This window comes from Vicugna pacos, chromosome 8 (assembly GCF_048564905.1).
Source record: "Vicugna pacos chromosome 8, VicPac4, whole genome shotgun sequence".
NCBI classification, from domain to species: Eukaryota; Metazoa; Chordata; class Mammalia; order Artiodactyla; family Camelidae; genus Vicugna; species Vicugna pacos.
Genome location: NC_132994.1, coordinates 26,142,767 through 26,157,326, shown reverse-complemented (window position 1 = coordinate 26,157,326; position 14,560 = coordinate 26,142,767).

The following is a 14,560-nucleotide window of genomic DNA, read 5'->3' as shown; positions in this document are numbered from 1 at the left end:
GGGCAGTGCTGTCGACAGGAGGGGTCGTGCCAAGGAAGAGCCCACCTGCTCTTCCTGCCGCAGGCTGGGTACCTGAATCGGCCGTTCGGGTACATTAAAACAAGGTCTTGTTAAATGGCTGTATTTGTTTTAAGTCTTAAGAACCATTTGTCTCAGTTATTCTGACTCAGTGCTTCTCCAGTATTTGAAGAGTCAAAACTGTTTTGCTTAATGATGGAATTAAATTATAAAGAGATAGATCAGTGGGGACAAAAAAAAGTAAGCGCTTGAGATTTGAACAAAAAGTGAGTAAAATGTCTTACTCCTGTTTATTTCTCCAAATATTCAAAAGGGCAGTAGGAAATGTGGCACAGAGACTGACGCATAAATTAAAAAGAGCCATTTGCTTTGTACATGGGGCTGTTAGTACTCTGCTGAAGATGGACAGTCACCTGTTGCTTCCATTTTATTCCATGAGAAAGTGATGGACAGCATGTGTCTGAATGCAAGCTTCTGCAGTTAACTGTGATTTCCAAGTGTCACACTATGAGGGAGAATTCCTACAAACTGTTAGGCTATTAACAGTTATAACACGTATTTCAAAATTATCCTTTAATAGAAATAGAGTCAGCTATACTATTAGTCAGATGAATATCGTTGGGGTGTGTCTAGGCTAATAATAATGCCAACCTACCCCTCTAACTCCATTGCTTGTGTGCTGTTCCAATCAAGGCATTTACATTAGTTGAATTAGCTAATAAAGATCAATGAATCAGATGTTGGAAAACATTAAACAATAAATACCAGTGAGCATGTGACACAAAGTAACTTCAAAGATTCCAAAAATAAAGCAGAAGCTAAGTGTGAAAAGACTGTGTTTTCTTGTCCTGTTTTTCAGAATTGTTCATGCGAGCACGTCACCTGCTCTGTAAGTTGAGAAGAAGATAAACCAAACCGAGTTGCGTGAGGAAGAAACTATAGCAAAAGATAACATGAGATGAATGTAACAAAGAAATTGTAATAAGGAGAAGAGGCTCTCAGGGAGAAAAGCCTGGAGCTGTTAGTAGCTTTGGTAAGGAGAGCGCACTGAACACAGTAGGGACACAATCAATGCCGCGACCAATGGACTCGTAAATGTGGAGCATCTTGAAATTAATGACAACTTTAACATGTCTGAGGCCTTGAACTTATCTTATAAATTGGTCTTTGGAAAGAATAAAAGAAGAAAAATATTGGGCAATCAGGAAGTAATGAAGACCTTGTAAAAATAGCTATCTACAAAAGCAGGCTAAGTGAGTCCTTGGAAAGTCGGCGTAGCTACAAATCAGCAGGTCCAGATGATACACCTTCTATCCGCGGGATGAAGGAAACTGGCAGGCATGCTAACTGCATCATTTACAGTTACTTTTGAAAAACTGTGGGGATCTAGGGAGCTATAAGAGATGAAAGGGAAAGAAAATACAATGCTTTACTTGCATTTACAAAAGAGATGGAAATGTCCCCCAGAAAATGCAACAATAATTAAAGTTATAAAAGGGGGATGTTCTAATGGCCTCCATAAAGATGACATTTCGAGACTATATTCACATCCAGATGCTTGCATTTTTAAGGTTAAAATACAAAAGGAACTTGAATACAAAAGGATTTGAACTTGAGTAATATTTCACAATAAAGTGTTTTGTTTGTTTGTTTATAATTATTTGAGCCAAACATTTTTCTAAAGTGAACTCTGACTACTTAAGCAAAAAAAAAATTAAACAGTTGGAAGATGATAAATAGTAATTATAAGTATGGAGTTAGCATTTCAAAAATACTAAGAAAATATGACAGTCTCTGATGTCATTTTTATGTGGATAAAATTATTGTGTTTTCACTGGAAAAATGTTAATAGAAGGCCTTTTCTGTACCAAATGCTGTGCTATATGCTGGGGCCATAAACATGAGCAGGGCAGGCTTCCTGACCAATTACAGAGAAGTGTTTACTTAGCACAGGGGTGTTCACAGAGTAAGAATTTAATACTGCTGACTATTATTATTACTATTGGTTTTAGTTCTCAGAAAAGATTTTTACTTCATGGAGAAGTTCTACTAATTTTCCTATTTGACCTGATCATCATCTTAATTACTAGATCCTGACAGACAGATCAAAGGGGGCATCCTGTGAAATTTTAAGAGGGTGAGGGCGGGTTGGGGCAATGACCTTACCCATCCTCCTCCCTCCAGGACTGGTGACTCATGGCTTCGCTCAGCTCTGTGACCTCTTTTCACATTACAGTTATAGAATCAGGATAAATCTGACACTTGGTGTACATATGGAACGTTTAACTGTTCTCCTGGATTCCTACAGGGACTGGGAGCTCTAGCATCAGTTTCTCCTGTTATAGGACTTGCTCTGTACTTCAGACTGTTTGCTCTATGAATTTCTATTTCAGAAGTGCACTTGGCAGTGAATGAAATTTCTTCTCAGTTGTTTAATGTCCTTCCTATATTTTGTGTAATGGTGTCAACAGAAGGTACCACGGACCTTGACATCTTATAGTAAGTGCCATCATTGATAGAGTGTATAATACACATTTCATTTTTTGCATGTGTCTTCTTTGTATCTTATTAAAATGAGCTTTAATATTTTAAAGTTGCATATTTGGGGAGCAAAGTTATCCCTCATTTAGAGTATGACAATTTATGCTTTGAAATGAATAATATTTTAAGATCATTTAAAGCAGATTATAAAAAATAATCAGTGAGTTTTTATGAAATATATATTTTAACTAACTCAAGCTTAAGTAACCCTCTCAAAGTCATTAATCTAATTACAGTAATAATAAAAGCTGAGGTTTATTGAGTATATATTATGCACTAGGCACTGGGTTCCAAGCACTTTTTACGTATTAACTGTTTAAAACTCACAACAGTCCTCTGAGGTGGGTACTGTTATTATCCTCATTTTGCAGTTGGGAGAAACGAGACCCAAGAAAGGTTAAGAAATAGAGAGCTACGAGGCTGAGAAGCCCCATGGGCCCGAGTACCTCCTACCCCATATGCCAAGCTGTCCTGGCCATGTTAGCCTCAGTTCTCCATGCTCCAGAGACAGTCCCACCTTTGAGAATGGCCAGTGTTAGACCATAGTTCCTTCTTACTGGCCCTGGTTCTCTGGAATTAACCTTTCAATGACTGGGCCCTCTTTGGAGTTCCAGCAGCAAGTTTTTTTCCATTTTCATTAAAAGCTGAAATACAAATCTAAATTAATCTTAACCCCCTGTTAATTGTTCTTTCACTGATTCTTTATATTGCCAGAAAATCCATCCTTCTACAGCAACATTCTGATCATTTCACTGATATGACCCCCAAAACTTAAATGGCTCTTTATTGCTAAGTTCACAATTTTTAGACGATCATTTCAGAGACTGTAATATCTGGCTCAGGCTTTTCATGACCTTGTCTTGCACTGCATTCTGGTGAAGAATGCAAAATTTTGTGTCATGCTGTTTGGCTATGAATCCAAGTTCTATCATTTGCTAGCCGTGTGACTAGGCAATCACGCTGCCTTCCTGGATTCCAGTTTCTTCTTCTGTAACACAACACTAGCCAGCAGGGACTGGGCATTCACTTTGTGCCAAGCGTTGCTCATGATCATATTTAATCCTCACAACAGCCCTGTGAATTACCTTCCCTATTTTGCCTAATAGGAACCGATATCTGGAGTAGTTTTGTTGAATGGCCAATGGTGCACATTTAGTTAAGGCAGAGACTCAAGATTTGAGCTTAAGTTCTTTGACTTGGGAGCCTGAACTTTGACTCATTCTTATTTATTGATTTCCATGACATGGTACCAAAATACCACTGGAATACAGGCTCCTGGAGTGCAGGACCCTTTGTCTTCCTCGCTGTTCAGTCACTATGGGGTGTCTGAATGCATGCATGTGCAGTGCAAATTTCCGAAGAGATTCTCTAATGAAAATACTTTGAAAAGACCTGATTTATACCCACCATTTGGGAAATAATCAAGCACTCTTTATATCGACTGTGTGCCTTAAAGAGAGAGGAGTTGTGCCTGGCACTTAGCTGAGGTCCAATAAATGCTTGTTGATTAAGTCACTGAATAATAAATTCAGATCAGGTCATTTACAAAAGTATTGCTCACAGACAGATACTGTCTGAGAACCAACCTTTGTAAAAGATCCTGGAGCTGTAGTTCGCAGCTTAGTTTAGAATGACCTACATTTAACACACTGTTGTTCTTCCTCCCGTGTATCAGGAGACAAGAAAAAAGCAGAAGGCAGCGGCCTCTGTTCTACACTCCATCATCACACTGGTTGCTTCTTGTTCCCTAATTCTGTCTGGGCTGCCAGGGAGCTCAGAGCTAAACGTGGTGCACGATGGCAGAGCCCAACCGTTACTTGTTGTTTCTGGTGTAACGATGTTCTTTCCTGCATTGCCTGACTCTGATGTATTTATCTTTATTTTAATGATTTTCTTATATCTATATTTTTCATGGTAAAACCATCAAATTGTTTTAAAAGTATGCAAGTTTATACATAAGAGGCAAATAGATTATAAAATGCTTGCTAATACTTGCTTTATTAAGGTTGAATTCTCAGACTTCTGGCTCAGTTGGCTGAGGACTATAGTAGCTAGCTGGTGTCTTTGTCCTTATTTAAAGTGTCCTTGCATGGACGTGTCTGTCTAAATGTGCTGTACTTCCAAGGTTCTTATACAACTATTGAAACCCAAGTAAGAGAGCTTGCCAGAGAATTCCTGCCTCATTCTGCACGAGTTTTTATCACCGCTCAAATACTTCCACTCACATGAGAGATACTTTATCCCATTCGAAACCTTTAATATCCAAACCACAAGCCACTAGGGATGGTTCATTTTGAAACAACTCCCTTGCCACTGAAGAATACAAGGTTACCTTTATTCACAGAAAATAAATTATTTTGATCTGAAATCTACAGAAAAGCACTACATTGTATCTGGATAAGATAAAACGTTTCCAAGTCAGCTATTTCTGCTTGATTTTTCACAGCATTTAACTTCTCTGTGCCTCAGTTTCCTAAACTTCAATGTGATCTAATAATGGCGTCTTTATAGGGTGCCAGGGAGGATTCATTTGAAATAACAGATGTGAAATATGAGAGTTTTCACATTTTCTCCTCTTGTTCTTTGCCACAGTGCTGTAAGTGACCACTTGCATCATATTCTACTGATGGAGGACATGAATCATCTGACACATTTTCTCTGAGTGAGAGATAAAAACTAGGGGTGGAGAAAAAACAGAAAGAAGATAATCTTATCTTTCATATTTAAAGGATAATGCCGCTGATTTTATTACTCCAAGGGGGATAACAAAGAGCCATGGGTACAGTTTAGAGGCAGATTTCAACCCCATCAAAGTAGGGAAATTCTAATTATAGCTTCCCTACCATTAATGGGCTGGCTTTTAAAGTAATGACCTTATTTTCATAGAACTTATTCAGGAGGATACTCATCTTCTAGGACTGTTGGAGGAGCGTCTTCTGAGTTGAGTGGGAGTTTAGACAACATGCCTTCTAACGGGTCTCAGAGCGCAGCTGCTGAGTGTGAGGACAACCTGACCGTGACGTCTTCCTGGGTTTCATGGCTCTATGTGTGTCTTCTAGAAACTACATCCTTGATTGAAAAGGCCAATGTTCCTAGAGAAAAGAGGACCATTCTTCAGTCAAGGGTATGTCTGAAGTTCAAGATCTTAAAGATTTATTCATATATTAAACCTTCATTGGGTTCCAGGCATAGTCCTAGCCGTGAAAGGGGGATAAAAAATGATATTCCCTCATCTGAATGTTATTTGTTATTTTATTCATTCCTTCATTCATATATTTATCTTTCTTATCCCAAATTATAACTTTTTACTGAACGTTCTACTAAGTTTATGGCATTGTTCTAGGCTCTGGGGATATGCAGATGTAGACACTGCCTTCGCAGATTTTACATTTAAGTGGGAGAGTCAGACAATAACATTTTACAAATTAACAATAATTTTATGTAACTCTTTGGTTTGCCTTCTTGTTTTAGAAAACCAAAATAAAAAGTGCATAATGTCAATTTGAATTCCCTTCAAAAAGCAGGGGGCCAATTCCCTTGTAGACCAAGTCTCTGTCGAGGCTGGAGACCACAGCTGCACCCTTGTCTTCCTCTCCTGACTCTCAAATAATGTGGCATTTGTTAGATCATTATCTTCAGGATGTCTTTCGTGATGGAATCTAAGCTATGACAGTTTTATCTGAAAAATTTTCTGTGCTCCATACAATGTACTTTCAGGTGGGTAAAATTATCCAGCATGGTTCACCTCCATTCAGGTAGATGTGTTCCATTCTTCCATTTTACTTTATGAGTATTTATAAAATTTCTATCATTGGCAAGGCCTAGACCTTGATGGTAATGAGAGTTTAGGATTCCAAAGTTTGAGGGTGACAAGTAATTACCACATGGGGTCAGTTAGCTATCTCCACTGTTTCACCTCTCGAGTACGTTTCTTGTCCATACTTGTATGTGCATCAGAAAATGAACAAAGAAGAAAGAAAATGGGGCCACACTCATAATTAGACCTTATAATTACTGAGTGCTGACCACATGCCGGGCCCCATGGGATGTGCTTTGTGCACGTTATCTTAGGTAATCCTCATAAAAACCCCTTCAAGGCAGTGTGATTATCTCCATTTACACTTGGAGGAGTCAAGTCCCCATGTCATGTTGCGTGTCCCAGCTCATCCAGTCAGGGAACGCAGAGCCGGGCTGGATGCACACGGCCTGCCCACCCTAGGCAGGACTTCCCCCACCTCTTTCCTGCTCCAGCTTTAGGGTGAAAAGCAATGTGGACTTAGAGGGTGACTTTGTGTACTGTGGCTACACAGAGAGTTAGCTGCCCTAGAATTGTGTCACTGCAGGTGGCTTTAGCTGTGTGTAAGCCACACAACTGTGACAGAGAAGTCATTTTTCAAAGAAGTAATGTTGCAAGGTTTTCTTAAAAAGCTTTTCTCTAATGAATATGCTTTTTTGTCTCACTAGGCTGTCAATTTCTTTCTGATTTTTCTCTCTATGTTTACCTTAAAGAATAAATTCTTTCATCTCCCCTGAATTGGCTTAGTAATTTAGAGGAAAAGCTGGCTGATAAGTCATATCTATACAGAAGAATGAAACTACTCTTAATTTAAGGAAAACTATTTTAAAGTAACTATCTGCTCAAAACATATATTTATATATGTATTTTAGTTCTGAGAGGTTATTTGAAGAGAATTTTCAATATAAATGATAGAGTATAAGAGGTTTTTAATCTTTGAAGAGAGGATATCACTGTCTGAATGATTTTATGTTAGTAATGAAAAGCCAAGAAAATCAAGGTTAGCAATTTATATATAGCAATATAACTGGGAAAATAAAAGTAAGAAAGAGAGAAGACAGAAGGAGAAGAGAAAGAACAGCTAAGTCCTCAATAAGAAAGATTCTGGAGTCAGACCATCAATGGACATTTCCATCTATAGTTATCACCCTTACCCCGTTACAAATTCCTGTTCAAAAATGCACCTGAAGGCTTTCCCTGACCACAGTATTTAAAGTAGCATCTCATCTTCTATCCCTTTACACTGTAATTTTTTTCTAGCAATTATCAATTGCTATTTTAAAAATATTTGAATATCTTCTTGTTTGTTTGTTGTCACATTTCCCCGTTAAGATATCAGCTGTGTAATAGGGACTATATGTTATTCAAAACTCTACCCACAACACTTAAAAATGGGCCTGGCATAAGGTATAGACACTCAACATATTTTTAATAAGTGATTGAATGACTGACTGAATGAATGTACATCAATGTATTGCAACATAAACATGTTTATTCAAGTACTGGTCATTTTTTATCTTATATCTACTCAGCCAATAAACCAAGGTAACTTAAGTTGCACTCAAAGTTGTTGCAAACACACACATGTACATTCATATAAAAATCTCTGTTCCTTTTCAGTAGTAACCTGACTGCCAGATTGTTTTATGCAACAGCTTATATATTATAAGTACACAGAAGAAGGTGCAGATGATACAGTAGCACTGGTAAATATGAATGGTATGACTACAGTTTAAAATCAATAAAATTGGGAGCATAAGAACTGATAAGATGAAAAGAAAAGGTCTGAAGGGACTTGGCCTTCTTAGTATCTATGGCTTGCTGCAGTCTTTTTGACAGCAGGTTTCATATTTTGAGGGGGGGTGTCCAGGTTATAATTACAAAGAGATTAAACTATAATCATTGTTTTTTTCATGAAATTTCAGACTTGCTCTTCTACTATGCATGATATTCTTACTGCCGTAAGTTCTATGCTGTGTGAGTCAAAAACCAAAGATGGCTAATGTATTGTCTGATACAAACACAAAGGCATGTCTACTTTCAGTCTGTGGTCACATGAAATGTATTACAACCATTCTTTGGTCTATACTCTTCTCAGTTACTCCCAAATGCATTAGTTACATTGATGTGAATCCCCTGATTCATAATGTTTTGGGCCCTAATTATTGTCCTCATTATTTCAGTGCAACCATGCTAATTAGTACAAGATATAAACTTGAGGTTTAAAAGAAACAAGGTCAAGCCAAGACCAGTGCATAAGCAACACATTTTAACAAGAAGTGGAAACATGGCTCCTTGTGCTGATGGTCCTTAGATATTCTTGCTAATTGGCCTTGGGTCTATCATTCTGATGGGAAGCAGGAATTTGAGAGAATGGAGTTTTGCAGGTTCTCTGCATGCTCCCGTGTCCATCGAAACAAGCCATGAAGAAGATCATTGAAATGCATAGTCCAAATGCAGTAATTATAAATGAACAATGTGCCAAAGAGGAGGAAGGGGACACAGCTACAGAGTGCCTGGAGAAAGACTAGCTCGGTCCTCAGTGCATCACAGTTCCAGGTTCCCAGCACACCATCATTGTGAAACACTCGTGTTCTACAGCAAGTGATGCAGAGGAAAGAGACCTGGGTTAAGGCCAGCAGACCTAGAGTGGATTGCCTACTCCCTACTTCTAAGTCATGGGGCTTCAGGCAGGGCAAACTTGACTGTACATCTGGACTGTAATGTCTACTTCAGAAGGAGGTGGTAAGGCTTACATGGGGTAAAATGTGGAAACGCTCTGCATGGAATTTAACAGGAGCTGATCTGCATAAATGTCAGCTGTTTCTAAAGGTACCTCTGAGTAATGGGTGTATCTGAGGTACAAACACCAAGTAGTCAGACTATTCTTTATGGCTTCTGCAAATCAGATTTCTAGCTGTAGTTCACACATACGTGTAAATGTGTGCATCATTTTGGTACTTATAACCCAAGAGTAAGAGAAATATTTTCTTTAATAGAGACTATAAATAACAACTGCAGTGTAAGCGTTTTGAAAGCCAGGATTAAGGTGTATCCTTTTTTGGTACCTTTCCACACCACCTAGCAGGAAGTTAGATGTTTGATGATTGTCTACTGAATTGGATTTAATCAACAGAGGAAGAAACATGAGAAATTTCTGGTGAACATTTCTACGAATTTTTCTGGATGCTTTCCAAATCCTTAGAGTAACAATCACATAGGCTATGTTATCTTACAATAATAAACAACCCTCAAATCTTAGTAATTTATCAAAAGGTTTTCTTTCATGTTCATGTTCAATGTCTGTTATGGGCCAGCTGCAGCTCTGTTCCTCTTTGTTCTGGGACCCAAGCTGTTGAAATGCCCCTTTTCTTAAATTTTGCCAGACTTGTAGTAGAGGGACAAGGGTGTGGTAGAAATATAGACTGTTCTTCAAAATTTCAATTTTGATGTGTTCAGCACATTTCATTGGTCAAAGGAAATCACATGACCACTCCTGATGTAAAAGCCTTTTGCTAGGAGGGGCAATGCCAGTTCTATGGTTCAATCTAAAGTCATAGGGAAATAAAATCCCCTCCCCTGCCCCACTGCCAGGGGACAGCAGCCAGTACTTCAAACAATAATAGTGTATACTATAGTTTTAAAAAACACAACCAAAAAATCCAATCTGAAAAGAAAAGGAAATTAAAGTAAAATGAATAAATAAATAAAAGAATTCTTATACTACTTGCCTGAACTGTAATGTTCAAACTAAATTAACATTGAAATAGTACATTTTGTACTTTCATACTTGTGAGAATTTTCTGTGACCCCAAGGCTTATTTTTATTATTAACGCAATGGCTACTATCTTCGTATGTTATTCTTTAACCTTTACTTTACTGAAAGTCTTGTTCTGCATAGTTGAATGAAGAAAACCCACTTTATAAGAGGATCAGCATGTCATCTGGGTACTCAAGAGAGCGGATGGACAATTCTCCTCGAATATCACTCTCCTGAGCAGCGTCTACCACAGATGTGGACTTGAAATCCCTCAGCTCAACCTAGTATCTCCTTTTTGTCAACTAGGCCAGAATTGAGTAGTTTAAATTGAATTGATGGTAGCAGGTAAACTATTTTTGTATCACGAAAAGTAAGCAAGTTACCTTATTTTTCATTAATGTCTATCCTAAGAAGCATGTCCTATAGCCTGCCTAGAATTATCTTTGATTTCTCTGTGGACCTTTAACCTTTCACCTCTTCACTACACTCCAGGAACCAGGTAATAATATCATTTATTTGGGTTTCTTAATAAAGCGTTCTGAAATTGGCTCACTCCTCCCCTCCCCAGCTCCATCGCTCTATTGTTGTTTATTCAGACCTTACAGGAACGCGACCACGGTCAGGTTCTCCAAATAAGGTGTGATTGCCTTCCTCAGAAGATTACTGCACCCTCTAATTATTTTTTCTGACATTTTCACCAATAAATAATCACACCTTTTCAAACAACACAACATAGAGTTTGAACCCTGAGCCTGAAGGTTAGGAAACCTTTCATTTATCTCTGTCCACATGAGCTGAGTTATTAGTTATTTGTTTTTCAACAAAGACCCATTATAGAAAAATTATATTCCAGGGTAGTCTAATGAATTTTGCTTAATCTTGGCTTACATTTGATTTGCTAAATTCTACACTCACGGCATTTTCCTCTCCCCCCACCCCATTGATAGAAGCTGCAGATTTTCCTGAAAAGCTATTGTAGTTCAATATGGCTGTCTTCCTTGACATTTACATGCATCTCAACTTTATTTATTTTTCTGCCTACTACCTGGCTGCCTGGCTGCAGAAATGAAGATTGCACATTCAGCAATTTATGCAATCCCAGCCACAAGACTATTTTACTGTCTGTTGAATAATTAGCAATGTGCGTGAAGATAGAATATACAGTAACTTGCCTGACTTTGGGCAAAAAAAGATTAGAATGACAAATAGTCAGACTCTAGGGTCAAATGCTTTGCCAGTAGTTGCATATGTTTATGCCAAAATACATAAAGAAATGTCACTTCAGCACATGAGTGATGACAAACACTCCGAGTGGGGCAGTTCATCAATCACTTCAAATGTGCAGATTGGGTTTACCTGTATAAACAAAAGCAATAAAACGACTCAAAGCCTCACCTTAAACAATTCAAGCATGACATAACACTGTTACTGCACAGTCAAGCCCCATTTTACTTGAGAAGCAGTCAGGAAGGGCCCGACAAACTATGATTTATTAAGATTAATAAAGCACGTCTTTAATAAAAAAAAAGTTCTCTTAATATTTTGCATAAATATGGGAATCTCAGTCAGCGTCATAGCACCTCAGAAAGCACGTGCGGCAGGAGTATGATTAATGAACCTTAAAACTGTGGATTCACAGTCATTCTCTACCAAGTTCAGATTCAGGGTGTGGAGCATGGAGAGAGCTTGAAGCCAGAAGCCACAACAGGTAGGTTGCTCCGGGCTCGATTTTAACGATTCCTTAAAAAGAAGGTGACTTCATCAAACTATGACACGTTTCCAAACCATTCTTTTCTCCCTAGGATGCTTTTGAAACATGGATCTTTTAAACTTCTGCTAATGTTTTGGAGAATGAATACTATATTTTTGTACCTCCGCTGTAAAAAGAAGGCCAAAAACTTCAAGGCCATAGATCATAGAGCAGAAATGAAGTCAGAAGTTCATTCAAGGTTACATACCATTTCTCTTCTTTGAGAAGGTGCATTGTCAGCTTGAGAGATTATAACCTATGTTCTTGTTTTCCTCTTCCACCTGAGTGCCGTGTCTGACACTAATTCTGTCACTGGCTCCTTAGAAGATGTAAAGCAGATGTGTAAGGCAGTGATGCCACTGTTCTATAATTAAAGAGAATTCTGCTCAGAGGAAGCAACACAATCTACTCATGATCACTGAAGGCTCTTTTTTTTTTTTAACATTTTTTTACTGAGTTATAGTCACTTTACAATGTTGTGTCAAATTCCAGTGCAGAGCACAATTTTTCGGTTATACATGAACATACATACATTCATTGTCACATTCTCTTTCGCTATGAGCCACCACAAGATCTTGTATATATTTCCCTGTGCTACACAGTACAATCTTGTTTATCTAGTCTACATTTTGAATTCCCAGTCTGAAGGCTCTTCTAGGTCTGCACGTAGAGAAGTTAAATATTTTGATTCCTGAAATGAGGGACTCTACTTAGTTGAACTATACACTCTCAAATTTGAACTCAAACTTAACAAAAAGTGAGCAGGCTTCTCTCTTCCTAATTTCATTGAACTTTTTAAGATGACACTGAATGACTAGGGGGAAAGCTCCCTGTTCAGGGTATAATTAAAAGATCAGATGCTTTGGACAACTTTTTCTTCTCATTTGGCCAATTTTAAAGATTCTGAGGGGTTAAAGAATTCAGAGAAGATTTACCCCAATATCTGAAGTGAACCAAATCCCTTACAGGAAGTCATTTTGTGATCTTGCCTCCCAAGAGGTAGAAACAAACTCAGTGGACTTTGAGATACTTCTTTTAAGGTGCGGGAAACAAGGCTGACCTGATGATAACATCCAAACTGAAAGTTGATTGAAAAAATTTTTTCAAAATATTAGATGAAATAAGAAAATACATCCTTAGGGATGACAATAGGAATGCTCTAAAATGGCTACAGAATGATTGGCCTGTTTAATGGGACATTTGTATTGTTAAATATCCCAGGTGATTCACATTCCTTGGAAAGAGTGATGCATTAAGAAATGAGGGGCTGGGGCATAACCTTGGTTCTGCCACAAATTCAATAACCAATTGAACATTTGCTGAGCAGAGAAAAACTGAAAGCTCTGAGAAATTCAAAGATGAAGCAGAACCCTGTCTCCAAAAACGCACAGTCCAGTGGCGGGGAAAATAACTATTCCCCTCAAAAATTAAAGTTGGAATTTCCATTTAGAAAAACAAGAACCTTGGTTCATGGTAGTTTTGTGTAAACTTTGGCTTCCTCACTGTCCATACCCAATTACTGTGAAACTCATTCAAGTTGAACTTAAATTGCTCATTTTCAGCCTCTTTTTTTCCCCAATGTCATTAGATTTTAATTTAGTTCTTTCCCCAAAACCTATTTGCATCAGATTAAAAGGGAGAACGAAATTTTTCTTGACACGTCTAAGAAGGCAGTTTGAGCTGATAGCTGATGTGCACACACACGTATGTATATATGTATATAATATATTTTTTAAATTAAAAATGGTTTGTAGTAGATATTGATAATGTAGTAACCTCTGTCTTGGTCTGGGTTTCCCTATAAAGCACAGCCTTTTATTTGGGACCAGATAATTCTCTTGTAGGTGTTGTTGCATGTATTGTAGGATACTAAGCAACATCTCCGGACACTACTCTTGAGTTGTGAAAACCAAAAATATCTCTTGACATCACCAAACATCCTCAAGAAGGGGGAGGGGAGCCAAATCACCCATGGCTGAGAACCCCTGGCATGATGTAACACTCAGGAGGAAGAAAAGTCAACCCATGAGTGTTATTAAACTAGTCACTATTGAGGCATCTGGGGCTCTGTTTTGCTGGGGACCCTCAGAAGTGCATAAGATGGGGCTCTGATTTGTTCAGCTCTAGGATGGAAGAAGGCTGTAGGTATCCATTTTGTCACATCTGTCATGTGGTCAAGGGTCACTCCATGGGGAGTTGCCTCCTAGAACTCTTTAGTGCTTGTGTCAGAATGGCTTGGTTGGTTCACACAGGCATCTCACAAGTCATCAAAGAAATCTTGGGTCAAAAAATAAAGAGGTGCTGAGATCGGGTGTCTCTGGTTACACTTGTGTGAGATTGGTGGACACAGCCATGGTTGGAGTAGAAAGCATATAGGGAGTATATGACATTACATCATTCAATTTTCAAATGATCTAAAGAATGTCAAATGTAGCCCAAAGATACATTAAGCTGTTATTCAAGACTGTGGAACTCTTGGAGGGGTATAGTTAAGGGAGCTCAGGGAAATAAAACACTTTGGACTACAATTCAATGCTCTGGTGGTTATTTTCCCTCTCTGCATGTATTTAGAGATTTGCAGGGTACATATGAGGTGAATATGTGTAACTGAGACGTTTTCTCTGTAGAAAACAACAGCAACAATTAGATGGGCCAAGGAGACACAGAAAGTACCCACGGGGTACAATGTGCCAA